The sequence below is a fragment of the Diadema antillarum genome, unplaced genomic scaffold (assembly GCF_040938485.1).
Source record: "Diadema antillarum isolate AM-2024a unplaced genomic scaffold, OU_Dant_1.0 seq00000934_RagTag, whole genome shotgun sequence".
NCBI lineage: Eukaryota > Metazoa > Echinodermata > Echinoidea > Diadematoida > Diadematidae > Diadema > Diadema antillarum.
This window is the reverse complement of record NW_027271785.1, coordinates 58212-81507: the sequence shown is the minus strand read 5'-3', so window position 1 is coordinate 81507 and position 23296 is coordinate 58212. Positions and strand designations below refer to the sequence as shown.

The following is a 23296-nucleotide window of genomic DNA, read 5'->3' as shown; positions in this document are numbered from 1 at the left end:
TGGACTAGCAATTTGTCTACACTAGAAAATGTTTGTGTTCTTTAACACAGAATTATAGATCGCCGTATTATCTGCGACGAAATCCCCATTTTAAATATACAATGTACATGCAATTAATGTTAATACAATACTAAAGTTGAAGTTAATGAACTCTGTTTCTCTGTGTGCTCCTAGTGCTATTAGGGGTCACTATTTCCCCCACCCCCAACATGCACACACACGTGTACAGACATACAGACACACAAACACAAGGGGTTAGTAATCTGGGGAGGTGACCTCGAAAAATAATTGGCGTTACAGAGTTTTATTTGCTGTTTTAAGCGTAAAAGAAAATGCTCTCCTTTTATCCTTCCTTTTATATTCACTACCACAAGAAATCATGAACAGAGAGTAGCAAAAATCTTCTCCGGAAGGACTGAGTTTACTTTATTTATTCAATTATTCATTTTCGTGGGTCCCATCTACTATAGGATCTGTATTGGGAAATGTTCACATTATATACACATACGAACATTACAGAGAGCAGGAAGTTCGACTTAAATTGGACAGTATTATATTACAATGTACCATTAAATAAATTCATTATCGTCTCACTTCGTTGTGCAAATAGAGTCTTTAAACTATGTACATAGTATGTATAATTATATGCATAGTCTGTCATATGATGTGACGTCACATAAATCCTCATTTGATTTATATACCAGTACACACACAAACACACACATTTATGTATATAACACTAAGACATGATTTTTATTTATCACATTCAGTATAACGCAGTCCATCTTTTCCGTCTCCATGGGTGTGTATTAGCATGGAATATAATCACCCTTTACATGTATCTCTTCAGCACAGTCATAGAAAATACCTTTCGAGGCTTACAGTGAAATGGCGCAACTGAGGAGAGAGGAATAGCGTAAGCTATGTCTCGGTCACCAGGCCAAGGAGACAGGACCGACGTGCTCACTGAATCACACCCTCAACTTCACTGTTTCAGGCCATTTTGTTATAGCAGTCACAGTTCGCTATTCCCCAGGTTCGCCGTTATTCTGAAGATTCGTTGATCCGAAAATAAGATAATATTTGTTAATCAGAAAATGAAATAAGGTTCGTTAATCAGGAAATGAATAAGTTTGTTATTCCTAAGGTTCGTCAACCCGAGAATTCGTTACTCCCGAGGTTCATTATAAAATGACTGAATATGATTCTTTAATCTGAAGGTTCGTTTAGAAGGGCCTACTAGTCTGCTTTTCATTTTCCGATTAACTAACTCTCGGAATAACGAATCTTATTTCATTTTCGGATTAAGAAGCCTTCGGAATAACGACACACTAACACACACACACACACACACACACACACACAAACAAACAAACAAAAACATGTTCGGATTAACGAATATCAGCTGTTTTAGCAACGGCACATGTTTCAGTCTCGGGCTGTTTTTCAGTTGTTCCCTGTCAGACAAATCTAAATATCCATAATACACAAGACCACCAAAAAAAAAAAGAAAAAAGAAAAAAAAAGATCATGCACAGATTAAAAACAAACAAACAAACAAACCACACACACACACACACACACACACACACACACACTCAATTCCCTTCCTATCCCCCCTCTAATGCACACAGTGTATATATCCTATCCACACATAATGCCAATGACATTTACTTAAATTTTGTTGAAACGCCGCCAGTAAAACTTCTATAATTCACAAAATCAAATTCACAGAAATGATTAAATTTCACGTTATGCAAAAACAGAAAGTATTTCACTTCAGTATTAATGTCACGCTTAATTCAACAAATGAAACAGGTTTAAAGAAAATACTTGATTGTACTCCCGACAATTCTAATACCAGTACCACTTACCTGCACACAGGATGTTATAAGATTTATAAGATTCATTTTCTATCGAAGTCAAATGAGACAAAATAGAACGTGTCTTTTGCATCAGCGCATTGTATTGTCAGTGTCCCCAGTTACTTAGTCAGGAAGACCACTTAGGGACAAGTTATAGATGCTGGGTTCCATGACATTTGCTCCTGCGACAATTACTCCCATGATATATCTGCATGCTAAGCCAAACGTAAATTCAACCCATAAATATAACCCTAACCCTAATCCTAATTCTCACATCAAACTAAACCTAAAACCCTATCACAACCCTAACCCTAACCCTAAGTCCTTAGAGAAAATAAGACCGGAGCAATTGTCGCAGGAGCAAATGTCGTGTCACCAGATGCTGAATTAGTAATGAAATATTAATTGTGTACTTTTTTGGACGAGACAAGGGAGAGTTGCTTAGCGATGACGTCATCAGCATGTACGAGTTGACAGTTGTGAACAATAGAATGAAACTAGACGAACAGACTTGCGTCAGGCATGAAGAAGGGAGTTACACATCATCACCACATAGTTTCATATATTTTCACAGAAATAGTACTTTTGGTATCAACCACAGATGCAAATCGGAGAAGGTGGTGATATCATTATCTCACATCGTTTTGTTTTGTCAAAAATTAATAGACTGACATCAGATGATATCATGTTTTCTGCCGATGATTTAGCAACGGTGTTTCTTTCCCCTGAAATTCATTCATTACTAAAGATTCATATTCCCAGACAGAAATGATTAAGTATGAAGGAAACATTGCAATCTTTTCGATTTCATGTCATAATGGAAATTTGGTTCAGAATTGTGTTCAGTTCAAAAGAAGACTGTCTTGTAAGCTGATGACGTCATTCCGGCAACAGAACGCTGTCTATGCGGATAATTATATCTGATATCTGATCAGAAGTATTATGAAACTTCAATATCGACAAATTTCCTATTTCGATTCGATTCGATTTCGATTCGATTTCGATTTATTTTCATATTTCTCGATGAAAAAATACATCAAATATAACAAAATCAAATGAAATACATGATATCAAGCTGGAGACATACATAAAATATTGCAAATATATAAAACATATAGTGGTCGATCTATGACGTTTTGAATCTGTGAATGGATGCTAAAGAAATATGAAGGAACCTACTTAAAAGCGAGCTTGTTGAGCGTAGGTCCCAGTTAAAATCGAGTTAAAGATTAAGATGGGGAGCATTTCGATCGGATTTCAATGGAACATCGACCATTCTGCTCGGCTGACACCATTCCGTCTATATAGTTAACTGAAACAGGGAACAAAATTGTGCTTCAATTGCTTGACGTTATAACCAACCCAGACTCCTGCAGCTTATTGCACATGAGATAGCCCCAGCTCTGTCATTCCTATACCAACAGAGCTACAATGATGGTACAGTTCCATCACAATGGAGACAGGCCCTCGTAGCTCCTGTACACAAGTCTGGTGACAAGAGCGAGACCTCAAACTACCGGCCTATTTCACTAACCTGCATTTGTTGCAAGGTAATGGAACATATTGTCCTTAGCCAAGTTTCAAAGCATCTTGCATCCTGTAACATCCTCTCAGATGCACAGCATGGCTTCCGCCGAGGACTCTCCACCACCACTCAGCTCACATCTACACTACATGACTGGTCCTCCACCATCCAGAAGCGTAGCCAGGTTGATGCTGTTTTCTTGGATTTCCAGAAGGCCTTCGATCGGGTGCCCCATCAACGTCTGTGTACCAAGCTTCGCTATTATGGCATAACGGGGGACACACTAAACTGGATTATGTCATTTCTCACCAACAGACAGCAAGCTGTGGTTGTTGATGGTTCCAAGTCCACATGGAAGAATGTCACGTCTGGAGTGCCCCAAGGCTCAGTACTAGGACCAACTCTTTTTCTCCTCTTCATAAATGACATACAAGATAATATCCAGTCTAATATCCGCCTCTTTGCTGATGACTGTGTCATTTACAGAGAAATAAATGCAATCTCAGACCATCACATACTACAACAAGACCTCCTGCAATTATCCACGTGGTCTTCAACTTGGCTTATGAGCTTCAATGTGAAGAAATGTGCCGTCCTATCTATCACCCGGAAACGTAATCCCTCCGTTTTCCAGTATCATCTCCACAATGTCCATATACCTAAGGCACAGGAATACAAGTACCTGGGAGTGACAATCACTCATGACTTGAGCTGGAACAAACATTGCCAGAACATCAGACACAGAGCAAGCAAGACATTAGGGCTTCTCCGCAGAACATTATCCCCATGCACGAAGGAAGTAAAGGCCAGAGCCTATACCGCACTTGTTCGGCCCCAACTAGAATATGCATCAGAGGCCTGGAACCCACACACAGCTACAATGGTAAACTCTCTTGAGCAGGTGCAGAAAACTGCTGCTCGGTTTGTACATGGAGACTACAGGTATTCAACATCTTCCTCAACGCTGGTCTCGGCTCTTGGTTGGGATAGTCTCCACACACGACGCCTCCTTGCACAGTGCACCCTCTTTCATAAGATACACTACTGTCAACTTCTACGTTTACCACATGTGATTTTCCCAGCTACCTACATAGGAAGGCATGATCATAAGCTCAAGTACATAATCCCAATCGCGACCATAGATGTGTTTAAATTTTCCTTTTTTCCCCGAGCTGTTAGAACCTGGAACCACCTGCCAGGACCTGTGGTCACAATTACCAACCCATTAACATTCAGAGAGGCTGCTCTTCCAGTCATCCGAGTGATACAGCCTCCTGTTGGGTCACACATGCTCTAAGAAAAGATGCATGTTTTTTTTTACTAGCACTACGCACCGTCACTTTTATTGTACATTAGTGACATTTAAAATCATCCTGTTCACCATGTCACCTCTCACTGACGCACGACACTTCTACCATCCCGGGATAGTTTCAAGGAACTGCTGAAAGGGATTACTACTTCAAGGTTCAAGGTTCAAGGCAATCCCATTGCTTCTTTTTCTTTTTAACGATGAGCGAGATAGCAGAAATTTATGGTTCCGTGACATTTTTTCCTGCGACAATAGCTCCCATGAAATATTTGCACGCCGAAGCCAAACATATTTTAATTCTATACCCTCAAACTAATCCTAATCCTACTTCTCACATCAAACTAAACCTAAACCCTATCACAACCCTATAAACTATACATGAGTCCTTGAAGGAAATACGACCGGAGCGAGTGTCACAGGAGACTGAAATTATAGTTGCGGTGTCCGTAAAACGTTTTCCATCCATGAACATGATGGAACTGAACCGATCAAAAAGTGTGAACGACAATATACCTTGATATTGTATTTACAATTGTCAACGCACAGCTGGCTCATTTCTCACGAAAATAACATACTGTGACATATGTGATGCCAACTGTCGACCATAAATCAGTCGAGGGATTTTATCGTTCAAAATTAAGTATCATGTTCAAGATACGATAATTCTTTGTAACACGAAACCGCTGAAGTGAAATTAATGTCTTTGGCCCTTTATACTATGCGTGGTTTCATTCCAAGGTCAAAGCAACGAGTGTCGTATGGGTTCATAATCATCGAAGCAAGGCTGATCTTTTTTTCACATTGCTCGAATAAAGAAATACATTAAAACTTGCAGATTTATTCTGGCACTTCTGACTAGCTCCTTCATAAAAACAACAACCAAAAAAAAAGGAAGAAAAACAAAAACAAAAACAAAAACAAAATTTGAACGAGCGCTCGCTTCTGTAATCTTTGTAACAACGTTTCAGAGCCTCTACTGTGATGGACTGTGGAACAGGTGTGTAACTTCACCCTCTCCATATCTTTCTCAAAATAATACTCTTCGCCGAAGAAACTTTGAATGATAATATCATAGTCCCACTTGTTTTTATTTCAGTGAGCTGTAATTTATTTTTAGATGTAACAGTAATGATAATAATTGGAGGAAGGAGGAGGAGGAGGAGGAGGAGGAGGAGGAGGAAAACGCGATAGAACAGGAAGATGGTGATTGGGAGGAAGAACTAGAAGAAGAAAGAGAAGCGTAGAGAGGAGGATCAGATAGAGATCGATAATCAATACCATTTTCTTACTATGTTTGATGGTGGATTCTTGCTGTAGTTGTAGCTCAAGACTTATTCTCTCGTATAAGACATTATCGGGATCGTATAGTTTTGGTCGAGACCTAATATCAGGCTATTGACATTTTTTTGGTAAGATAATGAGAAACCTCTTATGAAATATGAAATAGCATGTGATTTCAAGAAGGATTCAATGTTTATTTGATGAAAATTGGTCTTGAAATGGCCGAGATATCCAAAAAAGCGATCCTAATAAAATTGACAGGCCAAGATTTTTATTAGGATCTCTTTGTTTTACCTTGTTTTTAGATATCTCAGTTATTTCAAAACCGATTTTCATCAAACTTTTAATTTCCCTTAGAATTCTATGTATAGAGTGGTTTCTTAATTATCTCGCAAAACGTTACAAGCTGAATCCTCACCTCAACCAGTATACTGTCTCTTTAGGAGAGAAACTCCTTCATGTATACAATGCAGTTTTATGTGTTACCAGATTAGTGATGGCGATTTCCGCGCTGATTTCTTATCATTCAGGGGAGATGTTAAATCAAAGTTTGATTGAATAATCAAAGCATCGATCTCTTGTCTCTTCACATGAATAGCAGTGGAGGATCGGGGTGGGGGGTGGGGGCGCAACTGGCGCACGCTCAGAAACAGAAATGAATAGAAAAAAAATGAAATGAAACCCGGATGTGGCACCAGAAATATTAGTTGCCCCCCCCCCCCTTTACAGAATTCCTGGATCCGCCCCTGAATAGGTCCTACATACTTTTGAGTGTGTGGGACTGGACATTACGATACAGTTGTTTATAAGCTTTATAAACGAGAAGTTTGACCGGACATTATCTCATCATTTGAAAGGGTATCGTCAAAATGGCTGTTAAAGCACGCACCTGCGTAAAACAAAGAGTCAAAGAGGTTTTCTTTTCTGCTGTTACTATCCGTGAATAACATTAAACGTTTGATCTGTACTGATCTCTTCAACAGATTGAGCATTCTTCAGTAGAACAGCAAAAAACAAACAAACAAACAAAAAGGAAGGCATAAAGTTCTGGATGAGATGGGGATTCAGCTTTTAACTTTGTTACGATATAATCAGAAACCAAATTAGGAATTCAAAGTTTATTTGACGAAGATCAGTTTTGAAATGGCTGAGATATCCAAAAGCACAATATAACACCGATTTATTATAATTTATCAAATTCAGTTATTCATTTTGTCTTGTTATACTGCAGGCCTAAGAAGACCTGGTCAGTTTTGTAAAACTGCTTTCCAAAGGCGCCCTGCGGTAAAAACAAACATCATTCTACATAAAGATACAAAATACATTTATCATGCATGATTATAGGTAATTTTGTACAGTATAAACATCGAGAGTCGATTGATTATATTATCGTTATATAAAATTTTGCACCTTTTTTTTATCCATAAAGGGTGCATATGTTTGAACATACACAGGGAGTGCGCTAGATACGAAAAAGAGTGTCTGTTATATTCTGCCCTTATGGGCGGGGAAGTTGAAGGGGCATTTCACAGAATAACGTGTCCTATAATTTATACCACAGTTCGTTAACATATCAGTGGTTTTAAATGTGTCGGTATAATACTATTTTGTATTTTAAAAACAAGAACACAATACTGATATTTTATACGTTTTGTTTTGAATATCTCAGCCATTTCAAAACCAGTTTTCATCAATAAACTTTGAATTCCTCAAAGAATCGGATGCTCTTCCATATTTCATAAACGGTTTCTCATCTCACATAAAAAGGGTCGGAAACCTGAAGCCCCATCTCAACCAAAACTACATCATCCCTTTTACTACACTCTCAATACCAATTTCCTTCATTTTAACATTCTTGTCTTGATCAAGATTACACTTAAATTAAACATATCCACTCATCCCCGTGGCAAAATTCGGTTATAGTTCGTTATTCCGAATGTCCGTTATTCCCAGGGTTTATTAATCCGAAAATGGATAGGGGTTCGTTATTCCGAAGGTTCGTAAATCCGAAAGCTATAGGGTTCGTAATTCCGAACGTTCGTAAGTAGACCTAGGCCTACATACGCATCTTCTTTTGTTTAAGATCAACGAACCTTCGGAATGAGGAATATCACCTAGGAGGGTTTACGTTCAAGTCTCACGACCGGACGCAAATACGTTTACCCCCCCCCCCCCCCCCCAATAAAGGGAGACAGAAAAAAAAGTCCAGTGGCTGCAATCATGCTACGATCCCTTTAACGCCGTGTGTGGGTAGAGTAACAAGAATAAAACTCGCTTACTGCTTTTCTTAATCCCTGTCGATTACTAGTACCATATAAAATGACAGGAAGTACCCAATGTATCATCATGATCAGACAGTCTCTATATACTTACTATAGTAACTACAACTATATACTGGAAACAGTTTTTTTTTTTTTTTTAATGATGCATGGCACAAAGAAGGTTGCTACGGTTGAACTTTATGATTGTTGTTGATTTCTGCCTATACATGTACTGGGCCCCGTTTTATCAAAAAATATAATCGATTATAAATTTCCTTACCACACAGGCCACCACAGACTTACATATAGAAGTCATAACTCTTCATGGAAAACAGGGCCTTGACCCATCTGTCAAGCCAAATATGATAGGCCTAACTTTAGACGCGCTGAGTAGTTCGTGACCCATTAACTTTAACTACCACTTGACTACCTTTACATTATGTTACTCTCCATGTACCTGTATTTCTATGGAAATAACAGTGTATTTGCCCCAAGCGGTAATTGTGTAATACTCCTTGATTTCTCCGCATAGGACTCTACCCATATAATATATGCGTTGAATTCGATAGCCTGCTTTGAAAACTTGTTGAATACTTTGACTGAACACACAGAAAGGTCAGTTACAATAGATGTCGCGGGGTTTTCCCGAACAGCAATCTGAAAAGGAGAAGGAGAAGAAGAAGAAGAAAAAAATCTTCAGACCGACATAACATCTGCCACAGTACAGGGCCTATTATTTGTTATTTTACTTTGTTTATAAGAGTCCGTATTATTATATGGCTCAAAGTAGGCTTCCTAAGTACGCTTACTGTAGGAAGAAGTGCAATGCACTGCATGAAGGGCAAGGCAGGAGACAGCTTGTTGTACCATGGTAATAAAGATACAAATCGCGCATACTCATGCATGATGACTTACTAATAATGTAAAATGACTCATTTTGATATACAGTCCATAAGAAGTGTTTCTTACCAAACCGGGCGTGTCTTGCATTTTTCAGTATTATAAGGGTGACAAACGACACGCTCTATAGATATGGTGTACATTGTGTCATACAAAGATGATCTGCCGTAGTTTTGATACGCTTGATGTGTGATGCGTTCAAGTCGCAAGGCATCATTATGCAGATGCATTGACTTCCGCTCCACAATGTTCACTGAGTGTTTATGTTTTGATGGCGGATTCCCGAATCCAACGAAACATGTCTATGTCTAATTACAGTGAGTCAGAAACGACACTCAGGTCATCAGAAACATGTGGTTGCTACTCAAAAGTACGTACTGGTCAAGCATCGATTGGCTTGGAATGCGTCATCATGACTTGTAAGACAGCCATAAAGAAGCATTTGTGGTTGTGTTTGTCTCACTGTAGGGTGATGGAATACTTTGTCAGAAATGTCTTAATGAGAGAATGCTCCGTTTGGTCGACCGGCAGTCAAGCCATGACAACACACAGCAAGATATCAATTGGTGAGCATTAGAGATCACGTAATGATTCACATGGTAACGTCGTCTGCTAAGTGCAGGTGGATGGCGTGTCCAGGTACTTTAAACAAACCAAACCGCGCGCAAACCAAATCAATTAAAACAAACAGGCAAACCTAGGTACAATGTGGATGGCCCACTTCGCACTTTCAAACCCAGAGAAATGTAAGACAAGAAACATTTTGATATATATATTTTTAGTAGGCCCTACTTACACTTAATTGTTCCTATGAGTGACAGTATTTGAATTAAATGGAAAAATTCCCACGAACGAGGTATAGGAGATACAATATCTTAAAAAGGCGATTCTCAGTTAACGCTTTATAATTTTCTTCCTATTATCAGCTGCATAAATTCCGAGTGAAACTGTGAAGAAAGGTGCAAAGTGCTAATGAAGGCACCAGGGTGTCCGAAATAATCATGTGCAATCTCACAAAACGTTCTCAGGAAAACAAACTTTCTGTCACCGTTACACAAGCGCGATTAGAGGGATAAGATTTGACTCAGTTACGTTCCATATAATTATACCAAATGCAAAATTGAAGGGAAATTGTGGCTGAGTTCAACAAAGAGGATTTTGGTCCCATTCAAGTCGAAACAATCTCACATGTTCCAACGACATAGCGTTCCAAGGTTATTAACTCGTTATTTAAAAAAAAAATAACAGGAAGTTTTTGATCAAACACAGATCATATCTTAAAACTGTCAGCGGGAACAGGAGCCGCGAAACATTTTTCAGGTGGGGGGGGGGGGGGGGGGGGGAGGTGGGTTGCAGGCCTCCAGCCCACCGGTTCCGCGGCCCCTACTTAATGCCTGTCTAACTTAATTCAGGAAGATTACAGAAAGTTAAACTTTTACTCACTTGTTTTGAATGATGAACATCAAAGTCATCTTAAATAAAGTAGTGTCACGTGATTGATATCGGAGTACTTTGCATTATGTCTCGATGAATTACTAAAACCCAGTCATAGAATATCTTGTTTTATGTACATGCAATCTATACACTCCCAGTTCTGTCCTTATGGCCCCTAGCCTATGATTGGTTAGTTTTGTTAATTGTAATTGGACAAAGCAGGACGTAGCAATCTCAATTGCTTCAATTGCTTCACTATTTTTTTTATTTCATTTTTTTAATTACATTGAAGAGATTTCAGGGTTGAAAACGCACAATCCCAGATCGAACGTACTGTTTATGTGGCAGTTTACTGACGTAGGCCTTCCATTATGCAAAAGCACGTGTGCTATAATAATATTACTTTTTTTTCGCATGCGCATGTACGCGTTTAAAGAACCACCCTGTAACATGTGTTGTTGATAATACAAATACCGTAACATTCGTTTCATTAATGTATGTTAACACCGAGGGGGCGTGTGCCCCTCAAAAAACATACATCGTGTATTCACATGTGCGCGTGAATAATGCCTGCAACACCGGTTTTGGTTCTCGTAATACATGTCCTACTGCACTTTATGGAAACGGATGGTAAAAGAAGGGGAAATCCCTCGTAAGCATGCAGCGATGACGTAATAGAATCGTGCTCTAGTAATGCAGCGTGCGCACGGAGCCTGTCTGCAATGCATACGTTGTGGTGCGGTGTTGATGGGTACGGTCAGTACGCCCCACCGGCATGAAGCTAGTTACGGTGCAAAATGCTACAGCGGCTCTTTCGTTACGAACACAGCAGTGGGTATCGGCCTGCCTTACCTGATCGCGAGCATACGGAGAGTGCCTTGTGATTCTGCCCGAACCAAGCCGATTACAGGTTGCTCTGCACCCGCTGAAAGCCTCACAGAAAAAAAAAGTCGATGTTTCTATGCTAATACGGTGCTGGTATTAATGGCTCTCTTCATTTTGTCTGTTCTTATAATCACGTTCAGTGACTGCCGGCTGAAGGTATGCGACCAATGTGACAAAATTGAAAGTTTTCCTTCTAATTTCGGTCGCGGTCGCAATCTACCACAGCCAAAATCAAATGCTGAAGTAGCCTAAATCATATCAATGAGGACTCCGAGCCAAGCAGAAGGAAAGTCAGCGATTCTTTTCATATCACTTCATATTTGACTCTACATCTCACCATTTTACCGGACTGATCATCTACTGGTGGGTTTGTGGGTAAGTTAATCTATGTCCTCTTTGTTCTAGTTTTGTGCCCCAATTGTCTTTGTTAAAGGTACTGTGTCTGTAGGTCTATTCATCCTCAGTGTTTTACTCACCCGAGACTCTTCTATAGCTCGATCCACATAAATTTTACACAATATTGAAGCAAGAGGTTTTTGTCATCCCATCCACCATTCACTGCTTCCGTACCCTTGAGAAGCAGTAGTGCCCGTGTTGAGATGGACAGTTTTGTAGATCTTACATGTGTCTTTGCGGATCCCCTTATTTGTAGATTCCACCGTGTCCATTTGGATACGTGGGCTTGCTTTCCCCTCTATTTTTTTTTTTTGAGCTATTAATCAATCTGTCAGTCAGATGTCACAATAGGTCTAGACCTGCCATGTGGATTTCCCTCTTTCGATTTTGTATCAAATCTCTTTTCTTTAAGGCATGAAGTTAAAAAGGAAACTAGTCTCAATTTATTCATCCCTTCCCCTTTCTCTGTGGTGTTTGCCTATTTTTTTTCTCTCTCTCTTAGGGATACAATTTAATCACAATGTGTTTGGACATGGCAGTGGAAAGCTTTTTCAGTTATAAAGGTTTCAAGCCTCACTGCAGCATAAGAATAAAGGAAGTACTGGCCTGCTCTGAAATAGCCTTCATTGTGCTTGAAAATTTGATAGGTACAAGTGATATCGACTTAATAAGCAACTAAAAGAGGACCGGCAATGGAAATTCCTCTTGTTGTCTTTTAATGCTTTGTCAGAGACGGGATCTCATGAATATCTTTGGTTTAGATCCTTAAAAAAAAAAGCTTTAAAAAAAGCTAAAAATCAGTAAGACTTTAACAGTAACTCGTAGTGGTGAACATAAAAAAACAAATTGTCTTATTTTGGTTTTCTTTTGTTGATTAATTGCTGGAAATGCTTAGCCAAAATTAAGAGCAAAGCCAATTTAAGCAAGTTATGAGAAATTTTGATGAATTGCAGTTGTGTACCTTGAAAGAGTGACATCTGACATGTAGTACACTGAAGGACAGATGATTTGTGACTTTATCGACTAATAAAAATTTGATGGTTTGCAAACAAAAAGGACTAGTAAGTTGTGTTTGCAAAGACATATTTTTTATCAGTATAAATGCAAATATTGAATACTGCTCAGAGAAAGCTACCCCACTTCAGGACTAGTACATATTTTTAGTTATCAGTGACATGTTAGGCATTATGCGAGTGAGAATGAGGTGCTCGTAACCAAAAGTTTAATGGAAGGAAGCTATTCCCAACACCACATTCAAACACAGAAGTTAATATTTTTACAGCATTAAGCAAAATGTGATTTTATTTGCTACTGTTCACACATGCCCAACCCATATCATTAGATTAGAAGAGAAGCATGTCAAAAAACAAAAACAAAAACAAAAACAAAAACTGCACATGCTTGAATTAAACTGTAAAAGTGGATATTTTTGCATGAGTGATTTTTCCTGTTTGACTAGGTGAGATTAATTTTGCATGTTTTCAATTCAGTGGAATCAAGACATTAATTACTGAAAGATACAGCATGCAAAAAAAATTCATGTTTTCTTTTTTTTTTTTTTTTCCACTAGCTTCTGGTTGCACGAAATGCAGTGCAATAATTTCCACACTGCGAAAATGTCCACTTTTACAGTACCAGGGAGGTGACCCTGCCTGGGCACCCTATAATGTGTGGACCTAGGGTGCGTTCGAGCGCTCTAAAGCGAACCAAAGCGAACTGAACTAAAGCGTACCGTACCGTACTGTGTCAGTTTGGGAGCGTTCGAATGCTCTGTTGAGAAAGCGTACCTCTCGAGTTATTTTTAGAAAAGTTCACGCTTGTTTGTAGCAAGAAGGTCATTCACCTTGCTCTTGACCTACTTACAGCTGTCCCGAACAAAGAGAATGATGTTTTTGCATTGTGACGTATGCGCTTGATACGCGCATGCTTTACAACGAACTTTTGGTACGCTTTGGTACGCTTTCGGAGCACATCGGGAAGTGGTCCACTTTTGGCTCGGTACTGTACGGTACGGTACACTTTAGGAGCGTTCGAACGCTCCTCTGGCGCGGGTACGGTACGGTACAGTTCGCTTTAGGAGAGCGCTCGAACGCACCCCTAGTGTGTCCAGTTGAAGTATGAAACTTGAAACTTGAGTTTTGTTTGCATGTCTTCACACACACTGAGTGCAGCAAATTATTGTAAACTTGTGTCCCCCCCCAAAAAAAAAAAAAAAATCAAGATGAGCAAATTCATGCATAGTCAGGTTTTTTTTTTTTTTTGGTGTGTGTTAGTGTGTGTGTGTGTGTGTGTGTGTGTTTGTATATCCACACACTAGAATTAATGTTTTTCCCATTGGGCTGCAAAAATAGATTTCCAAAAAACTATTCAGGTATGTAACTAGGACTAATTAGTGCTTTCATTATGCATGCTAGTCTATCTGTCGTTTACTGGCAAGCCCCTGCTTCCTTATCCGTAAGAAACATACCCGGTGGGATATCCTGATATTTGATTGAGGATATAATGAGGGTTTGAAAATAGATCAAGGTTGTCTTTTTATCAGTGTTAGCTACCCCTGAAGGCAAGGATGTTGCTGCATGGTTTGTGCTGCTGGGACAGATTTTATTCAATGATTGGAGGAAAAGAGGCGGAGAGATGTGTGGATCTGCAGACCCATTCACATATTATTATCAGTTTGAGGATCATGCACCCTCATGGCAGGCTTCATACAGCAATGTTAAATCACTGGAATAATAAAAAAAAAGATCTACAATAGTTCACACTTATGCCCCATCTTCAAAGCAGACTTTACTCAGATGTTTTCCAGGTGTTCTCTGGAGATGAAACAGGGTATCTTTCTACTATCAAAGCATGCGGTGAACAACAATTGCATCGTCTTTTTAACCTGTTGAGGACAAGTCCCGAGTATACTCGGGCAGGCATCTATGGGAGATATGTGTTGTAGCAAAATCAGTCCGTCTTCAACAGGTTAAGAGGCATTGCTTGAAGACCTTCTCTTGGTATGTTATATAGATTTAGCCATCCTGATAGGGTTCCTGGCCAATTCAAAGTGTACATATGCAGGAAATGTGATTGGTGCATATCACATCATTGACATTGCCGATATGTTGCATACTGTGCACGTACATGTGTACTAATACACACATTTAGGCCTATTATCTACGAAGATGTTTGAATTACTGTTTTCTTTTTCAAAATATGTTTACCATGAATGCACGCCATGGTGGCAACAAGATTTCTGGGGTAAGATATTGTATCAACGTTCTCTAGGGGCTACGCGAAGACTGTCTATACTGCATTGTGTCTTGAACAGACACAAGGTAACAATGTTCTCTGGCTGTCCTCTGGAGGTTACCTGGAGTTGTGGGGTTGAGTTATTTGCATGCCATTGATGCACACTGCTCGAGGAAAATAATTTTTATCAATTGCCAGCATTTCCAACCAAATACATTGTATAGGAGAAAAAATCTTGATGCATCATGTTAGACATTTCAATTTGTAATAGACTGATATCCACACAAAAGAAATATCAATCATTGCATGGTGTTTCAAAAATTTTTGCATTTTGTTTTGTTATTTAAAGCTTTAAATGATCAAAGTAAAAACAATATAGGGCAATTTTGTAATTTTCTAAATATTCCCTTTCATGGGAATCAACCAAATGTCACTGCCAGCAACGTGATGCGAGATGAGCGGTGTTAACAATGCGGGAGGACGGTGTGGGGAAACCCCCAGACCACAATCAAAATGCAAACATCTGTTAGCAGAATTTACAGAGCAAGCCAAGTCATGATGATAGGGGCTCATGTGATACTTTGAGCAGTGTGTGATAGTTCATGTTTGGTCTATGTTTGATGTTGTTGATCTTGCAGTTTTCAGTATCCCCCGTACTCGGAATGTCCAAACATTACATTTTGTACGGTACGTCTAGTACTAGTAGTCAGACAGAGATACCAGTATACTTTAAAGCCTGTAAAGAGGGCTATGGGTCTGCAATCCAGTGTAGTTACATGTAAATAGGAATTAAACTGAAGGCGTTTCATTGAAAATTTATTTTATCAATATTTCACTGCAACTTAAGCAATCAACATTAATATTCAAGAGACAATATCTGTGCGTACACAGTGTTCTTATAATTGTGATTGCTACCGTCCTAGGGGAAGTGGCGCCCTTGAATATAAGTTCATTCTCGTAGTGCTGGTCAAGTCATACATGATGAGATTAGTAGTTTTCATGGACTGGAATCGCTTAAAAATGCAATCTGGAAGTATCATGAACAGTGCCACCAATATTTTGTGGGTCCTCACACTGGATGCTCATTAGGTTATGTTCCCACCACTGTTGTTAATACTTTTTCAAACTCTCCTGATTAATTGTCATGTGCAGTGTGTGTGAATAGGAGCAAATAAAATCAATTATTGTAATAATTGCGATACAAAATAACGATAACTCCTGTGTGGGAATGCAGCTATAGAGGCAAATGGTATGCGCTGTACATTGAGTGATTACATAATAGCACAACCCACCTGTGTGAGTGGGTGGAGGTGATGGCATTGAGGGAGTGACCACATGATGGTTGTCCAAGAAAAGCTGATAGGTGAGTAACTGAGGTCGAGAACATGACTTGACCATATGAAAGCGAAAGATGATGACCACATGTCACAGATGTTGCGGAATTGTTAGGCAGTATGTTTTTTCCATTCCTGAAATAGGTAGTAACTTTGAAAAGCAGACTGCTGAATGTCAAGTGGCTGGTGAATTTACAGGTAATGTGTTTCTAGTACAGGTGAATTTTATACAGGTAGTGTGTTTCTAGTACAGGTGAATTACTCAAATGCAGTATCCTCCAAAGTAACACGAATGTACGAGATGTTCTTCACAAATGGTATGCAAAACAAACTTTGCGTGTAGGTGAGCCTGAAGGATTGATGTTGTTGTAAGAGTTTGGAAAATGAGCATGGTACACCATAGCTGCATTAACACTTTTATATGTTCAAAGTTATAATAAAGAAAGATCCCTTCTCAGATAACTTAGATATCAAATGTCCTTTTCTTTGCCTAAAGTTGAGTTTCAGAACAGAGGAATATGAGGAATAGATGCAGGAATGTCACTTGATGGTATTTTTCATTCATTTCATAAAAATGTTGCACGTTTCAACAAAGTCTACAAAGATGTAACCTCCTTTTAGATTGCAGACCTGGTGCAACAAATCTTATCTTAACTTTCCAGTAAAATAATTGAATTTATAAATGTGTTCTTCTGTAGCAGCATAATACGCTGGGAATAGCAAAGAACTGCCCAAAGGGTATTAGGAAAACCTTGTATACATACATCCATATTAGAATTACAATGATTTAAATACCATGGTGATTCGTTGTCACCGTTCTCATTGACAAGATACTATGGTAATAGATACCATGGTATTTCAGCTGGTACCCTTTTTTATTCATAAAATACCGTGATATTTCCGGCCTGAAAGTACACCTCTTCGAGTTACTATAAAAGTGGAACGATATTTTCGTGCGACTAATTTTTTCGCGCTCGGCTGGGTACGAAGAGTGTCGCATGTTTTTAATTCCGTGGAATCAAGACATCAACTGCTGGAACATATGGCAAGTAAAAATATTCACATGCTTTTATTTTCGCGCTAGTTTCTGGTTGTGCAAAATGCGCGAAAATTTCCACACTGCGAAAATTTCCACTTTTACAGTACAGTATGTAAGTGCTGCGCATCATGCGTATCTCCTACAGGGGCAAGACAGGAAGTGTGACAGGTCAGATGAGAGAGAGAGTACAGAGTATTGCGTGATACTTTGTGACAGGATTTACACTCAAATGTCGCATGTGTAATTCGCAGGAAGTTGGAGTTCCCACCCTAAATACCACACTGTTTCACTGTAAGTAGAGTGTAAATGGTCCTTATGTTGAAATCCTGCCGGTGGACAGGTTCGTGAAGTGTCCCGACTTGATCACTGATCTCAACATTTTATGTCATCTGTCACCATTTTGCCCGAATGATGTTGCAGACAATGAAATAGAAAAAACTGCAAAATAAGTGATTTGTCTCAATAAACAACGATATTATAAGAAAGTTTTGTGTTTGACATGTAAACAAGCTCCTGTGAGAACTCTAGTGTCTTGAAATGAAACTTTGTGGTTTTGATTCAAGGCATCAATTTGGTGTTATGAATGGACCCATTGTGCCTGTGTGCCTGACGAAAACTAGACTTTAAACCCAATTTTCCCCCCCAAATTGTGGTTGGGCTACTCACATTGCCTGTGACAAAAAAAAAAAGAAGGAAAAAAAAATTACCAAAGTTTGTGGCATAAGAGTGAAAGTTGCTCGACAATTGTTGTAAATGCCCTCTAAACATCACCAGGAAATTGCATACCAGAGTGCAATAGACAATATTTGCTGTGACAGTTTGTCATGAGAATGCTAACTGCAGAAAAATTTTAATGTTGTTGGTCATGTGATCACCTGACATTTTCTTGAAGACCATTCTGATGGGCTCAGTGATATTTAGACACACATATTTTTTCTATTTAGTTCAAATTTTCATTGAATTTCTATCCTTTTTCATTGCAAAAGTGCATTGTTCCATAAAATGGTTTCACTTTACATTTCAGTTACTGTAAATTTTTACAAATTACCAATAGCATTCAATGCATATAAAGTGTAGACAAGAACTTTTGCGTGCATTTTAATTTTGTGAATCATATTTCCCCACAAAAATCAGGAAAATGTCTGGTTTTAGGGTATCTTTCTCTCATTGTCTTGGTCCCTCTGCATATCTCTTCCTCTCCCTCTCTCTCTCTCTCTCTCTCTCTTTCTCTCTCTCTGTAATCTCTCAATAAGTTGTTCTACATTGGCTGCTTTCAAATGTGCAGGGAAACATAATTGTATTAATTGCTGAATTACAGTTAGGATTTAAATACAATTGTACTCTGTACACATGGCTGAGGAAGGCTGTACAAATTCTGTGGTTTTGTGTATCAGAGCAAGGAGAGAAGGTTTGACACCTTTGGACCATCATCTGAATTACCCTCCATGATTCTAGTTTGCATTCACACGGCCAAAATGAGTCACTTGAATGATGATTCTAGTGATGAATCACTAGAATGTGTGCCGTGTGAAAACAAGCTCAGATTAAAGTCCCATTACCCTGGATGGAATAGAGATGTCATGGTAGTGACAGCTTAGTGCTGTCATTCTATTATCTCTTCCTTCCCCTGCCTGCAACAGGAATGACAAATGATTAAAGCTGCTTTTTCTAGATTAGGCTGAAGCCAGAATTCTCATTCACACTCTCAGCAAACTCATGAATAAGCCTCTAAAAACAACCTGTTTTGTCAGAGCCAATATCAAATTGTCCTTGTTTTTAGCTGTGGAAAAATGACTCTGTTTTTAGATTCTTTGTGTGCAACGTTCACACCTGACTCAATCAAAGGCTCACCAACTTCACATACTCTATAAGCTGTTATTTCCTCGTACAGATATTTTCACGAATGAGGAGATCATTTAGACATTTTTGCGAGATGTTGTTCTCGCGAAATGACACAAAGCTGTCGTAAAGGCACTATTACACCAGCGCGTGGGCGACATTTTCACGTGTTGTTCAATTTGCGGTCCAACAGTGATTTGTGAAATTCACAAAATAACAGCTTTGTACAGTATTTTGCATACAAATCACAATATATCATAATATTATTACAATAAGCTTATAAATGAATCACAGTGTACAACAGTACATTGAAAGTATTATAGCAAATTGACATCTCCACAAAACTTGCAATTATCTCCTCAACTTTGCTGTTCTGCATTTATAGAATATATGTTTCAGTAAAAAGTGAAATGGCTTTGAAAAATAGAATGTTTTCCAAAAGCACTCATGAGCTGTGCTCTAAGAGTAGTGTGGCACACAGGGGCTTGAATAGACGAACAAAGAGTCCAGTATCATTTTTTTTTTTTTGAGGCGGAGTTGGTGGGGTGCTTTGCATTCTCTGTTGGGACAAATTAGGTTTTTTATTAGGGTCCGATTTCTTTCTTCTTCTTTTTTTCTAACACAACACTATCTGTTTAAAGGAAACCAAAACCCAAAGAGCAATGTGGATTGAGTGAAAGCAGTAACATTAGTACATGTAGAATTTGAGGAAAATCAGACAATCGATGCAAAAGTTATGAATTTTTAAACTTTTGGTGTTGGAACCACTGGATCAGGAGACTACTAGAGTTCATGATGTCATGTGTGGTCAACAAAATAAAGAAAATATAAAGAAAATTCAGCATGCTTTCACTTTTCTAGCTTAAAGGACAAGTTCACCTTCATAAACATAAGGATTGAGAGAATGTAGCAATTTTAGTAGAACACATCATTGAAAGTTTGAGGAAAATCGGACAATCCGTTCAAAAGTTATGAATTTTTGAAGTTTTTGTGCAGTAACCGCTGGATGAGAAGACTACTGCAGTGTGTGAAAAACTTAGATGTCACATGCGCACAACAATATAAGGAAAATATAAAGAGAATTTCACAAAATTTCATCTTATGAAAAAAGTACACATTCCCCCGACTCGTTACCGACAAATGTTATGGGTAATATTATTCCCCCTGCCTTTAGAAAGAGGCAAGTCAAGTGCTCTTTTATTATGCGAAAAAAGTGAAAATATGTTGAATTTTCTTTATATTTTCTTTATACTGTTGTACGCATATGACTCACAAGCTGTAGTAGTCTCCTCATCCAGCGGTTCCGACACAAAAATTTTAAAAATTCATAATTTTGCATTGATTGTCCAATTTTCCTCAAACTTTCACGGATGTGTTCTACTAATATTGTTGCATTCTCTCAATCCTAATGTTTATGAAGGTGTACTTGTCCTTTAAAGGGTGTGTACAGTTCTGGTCGAGGTGAGGATTTATCTTTCAACGTTTTGCGAGATATTCAGAAACCACTCTGACATGTCAAAGAACATGCAGTTCTAAGGGGTATCAAAAGTTTATTCGATGAAAATCGGTTTTGAAATGGCTGAGATATCCAAAAACAAGGTGAAACAAAGAGATCCTAATAAAGTTGTGGCATGTCGCCTTTTATTATTAGCACTTTTTTGGATACTTCTCAGCCATTTGAAAACCAATCTTCATCAAATAAACGTTGAGTCCTTCTTGAAATTACATGCTCTTTCATATTTCATAAGAGGCTTTTCATTATCTCACTTAGGAATGTTCAAAACATGAATCCCTACCTCAACCAATACTGTACAGTCCCTTTAATGAAAGAGCACTTGACTAACCGCACTCAGAAAGCATGGGGAATTATTACTACCCTTAACATATATGTCAGTATCAAGTTGATGGAATGGGTAATTTGCATGAAAAATGATTTTTTTGCGGAATTCCCTTTATGTTTTCTTTTATTGTTTTCCACACATGATGTCATAAACTCTAGTAGTCTCCTGATCCAGCAGTTCCAACACCAAAACTTTAAAAATTCATAACTTTTGCGATTTTCCTCAAACTTTCACTGATGTGTTCTACTAATGTTGCTGCTTTCACTCAATCCACATTGTTCTTTGGGCTTTGGTTTCATCTAATGCTAATGGACAGTTTTGCCTTATAGGCTTCCCTTAGCAGCCAAAGGTAATTTGTTGCATTGTGGTAAGTGAAGGAAGTTTTGCTTATTTATTTTGGTAGTCATGATAGACTGAGAAGTTTCGTCATCTAACAGTTATGAACCATCTCCCCATGCTCAATCATTCCTACTTTCGAGATCAGGAAGCTGCATGGCAGACATTTTCAGCATCATAGAAACTAAAGTGTGGTTTAGGAAAAATCCCCCAAGACGTCCATTGCTCAAATAGCAGATAGCCTTGCTGTGATGACCCATTTGCACATCCCTTTGCAGAGTTTTCACACCTTTGAAAGAACTTGTTTGTAATTCCACTTCAGTTGCTATCAAAGTGTTGGGTCACTGAAGTGAGTTTCCTCACTGATCTGGCTCTGAGGTCTGGCTTTGAGGTAAAGCTAGGTTCTACCACCTCATTGTGTTTGAGAGGTCAAATTATGTATAGATTAGAAATATTCCTGCAGATTCAGTCAAATCAGGACTAGAACCCCTTTTCCATTATGATTTGAGAAACATGTTTGATAGAAATGTTATTCAAGATTGTATGTAGACATACCGGAAATTACAGTATAGTCCATTTGGATGCATTTCTGTTTTTTGTTTTGTTTTGTTTCGTTTTGTTTTTTTGAAGGGAGGGGGGGCATGATCAGGCTTTTGAAACATGTTTAGTTCAAAACATGGTTGTGATCCAACTCCCAACTCATTTTTATAAAATTACCAGTTTAAAATGCTGATTTTAACCACACAAGAAGGTGCATTTACAATCATATTGTGATTCTCCCAAAACATTTGCGAGGAAAGCATAAAGGCAAAATCATGTATAAAGAAGGTTATACTGATATCGTCTAAATATCTTTCTGGTTCACCTGACAATTCACGCCTGGCCAATGCACAATGTTCAATTCATACATCTTCTGGATTCTATAGCTATAGGCAGCTGAGCCAGAAGTTACATGTATATGAAGAGCTAAAAAATATGGCAAGAAATAAACTCATATTCAAATGGTTCACAGAGCAGCATGTAATTTGCTGGTTACTCGAGGAGTGGGCAAGGGTGTAGGGACAAAATTAAATGAAAAAAAAAAGGAGGATAAACATTACCCTTGAATGCCGTTTAAGGTGAGCAATTAGGATGAACATTTTGGATGAAGGTTTCAAAACAGTGATTCTACCTAACATTGTGAATTAGGCATAGATGCACCCGTTATATAGTATGAAATGTAATTGAGGACACGTTCACATCTTAGTTCTGGGTGTATGTAAAAGCTTTGATAAAGAGTGTGGAAACCTAGAAAGATCCTCATTTACTGGTTCCTCATGGTTCCACCTGCCAAGAATTTATCCTTCATGTGGGCTTGAGATCCAAAGTTCAGATGCAAATACACAATGTGGACCGAGGTCAAGATGCCAATATCTTGCCAATACAAATATTGCAAACAATATGAATTTCCTGTGGTGTCGTGTCTATTTTCTTAATACGATCAAAGTTTTTTAGGTTTTACAAATAGTTGTTCAAACTTCCCCTACTGTGTATAAACATTTACACATACCAAAATGCTCAAATTTATCAACAGACTTGTTTTCTGATCTTTCTTTTTTTACAGAGTTTTTTCAGATATCCTTTTATGTCTCTCTGTCATGCAACTTTAATAAATAGGACAAAGCTATCTCTATATTTCCCTGAGCTTTCTTGACTTATCAATAACTCATAGAGTTTAAAAATAATTGAAGAGTTTGTTCGCAAAAACCGATAAGTCCATATTTGCCAAATAGAGATATTTGCAATTAAAGGTTAAGAAAAATAAAGAGAATAATAAG

The 23296-nt window shown here is 38.4% G+C and overlaps 1 protein-coding gene across 1 annotated transcript in view; it reads left to right on the top strand.

The window, feature by feature from the left end:
• The first annotated feature begins 11350 nt into the window (after positions 1-11350).
• The window catches only part of LOC139741563 (uncharacterized), a 36613-nt gene continuing 24667 nt past the window's right edge, over positions 11351-23296 (top strand). The window contains exon 1 of the mRNA XM_071652147.1: positions 11351-11835. The gene's annotated coding sequence lies outside the window, so the exon portion shown is untranslated. The remainder of the gene's footprint in view (positions 11836-23296) is intronic.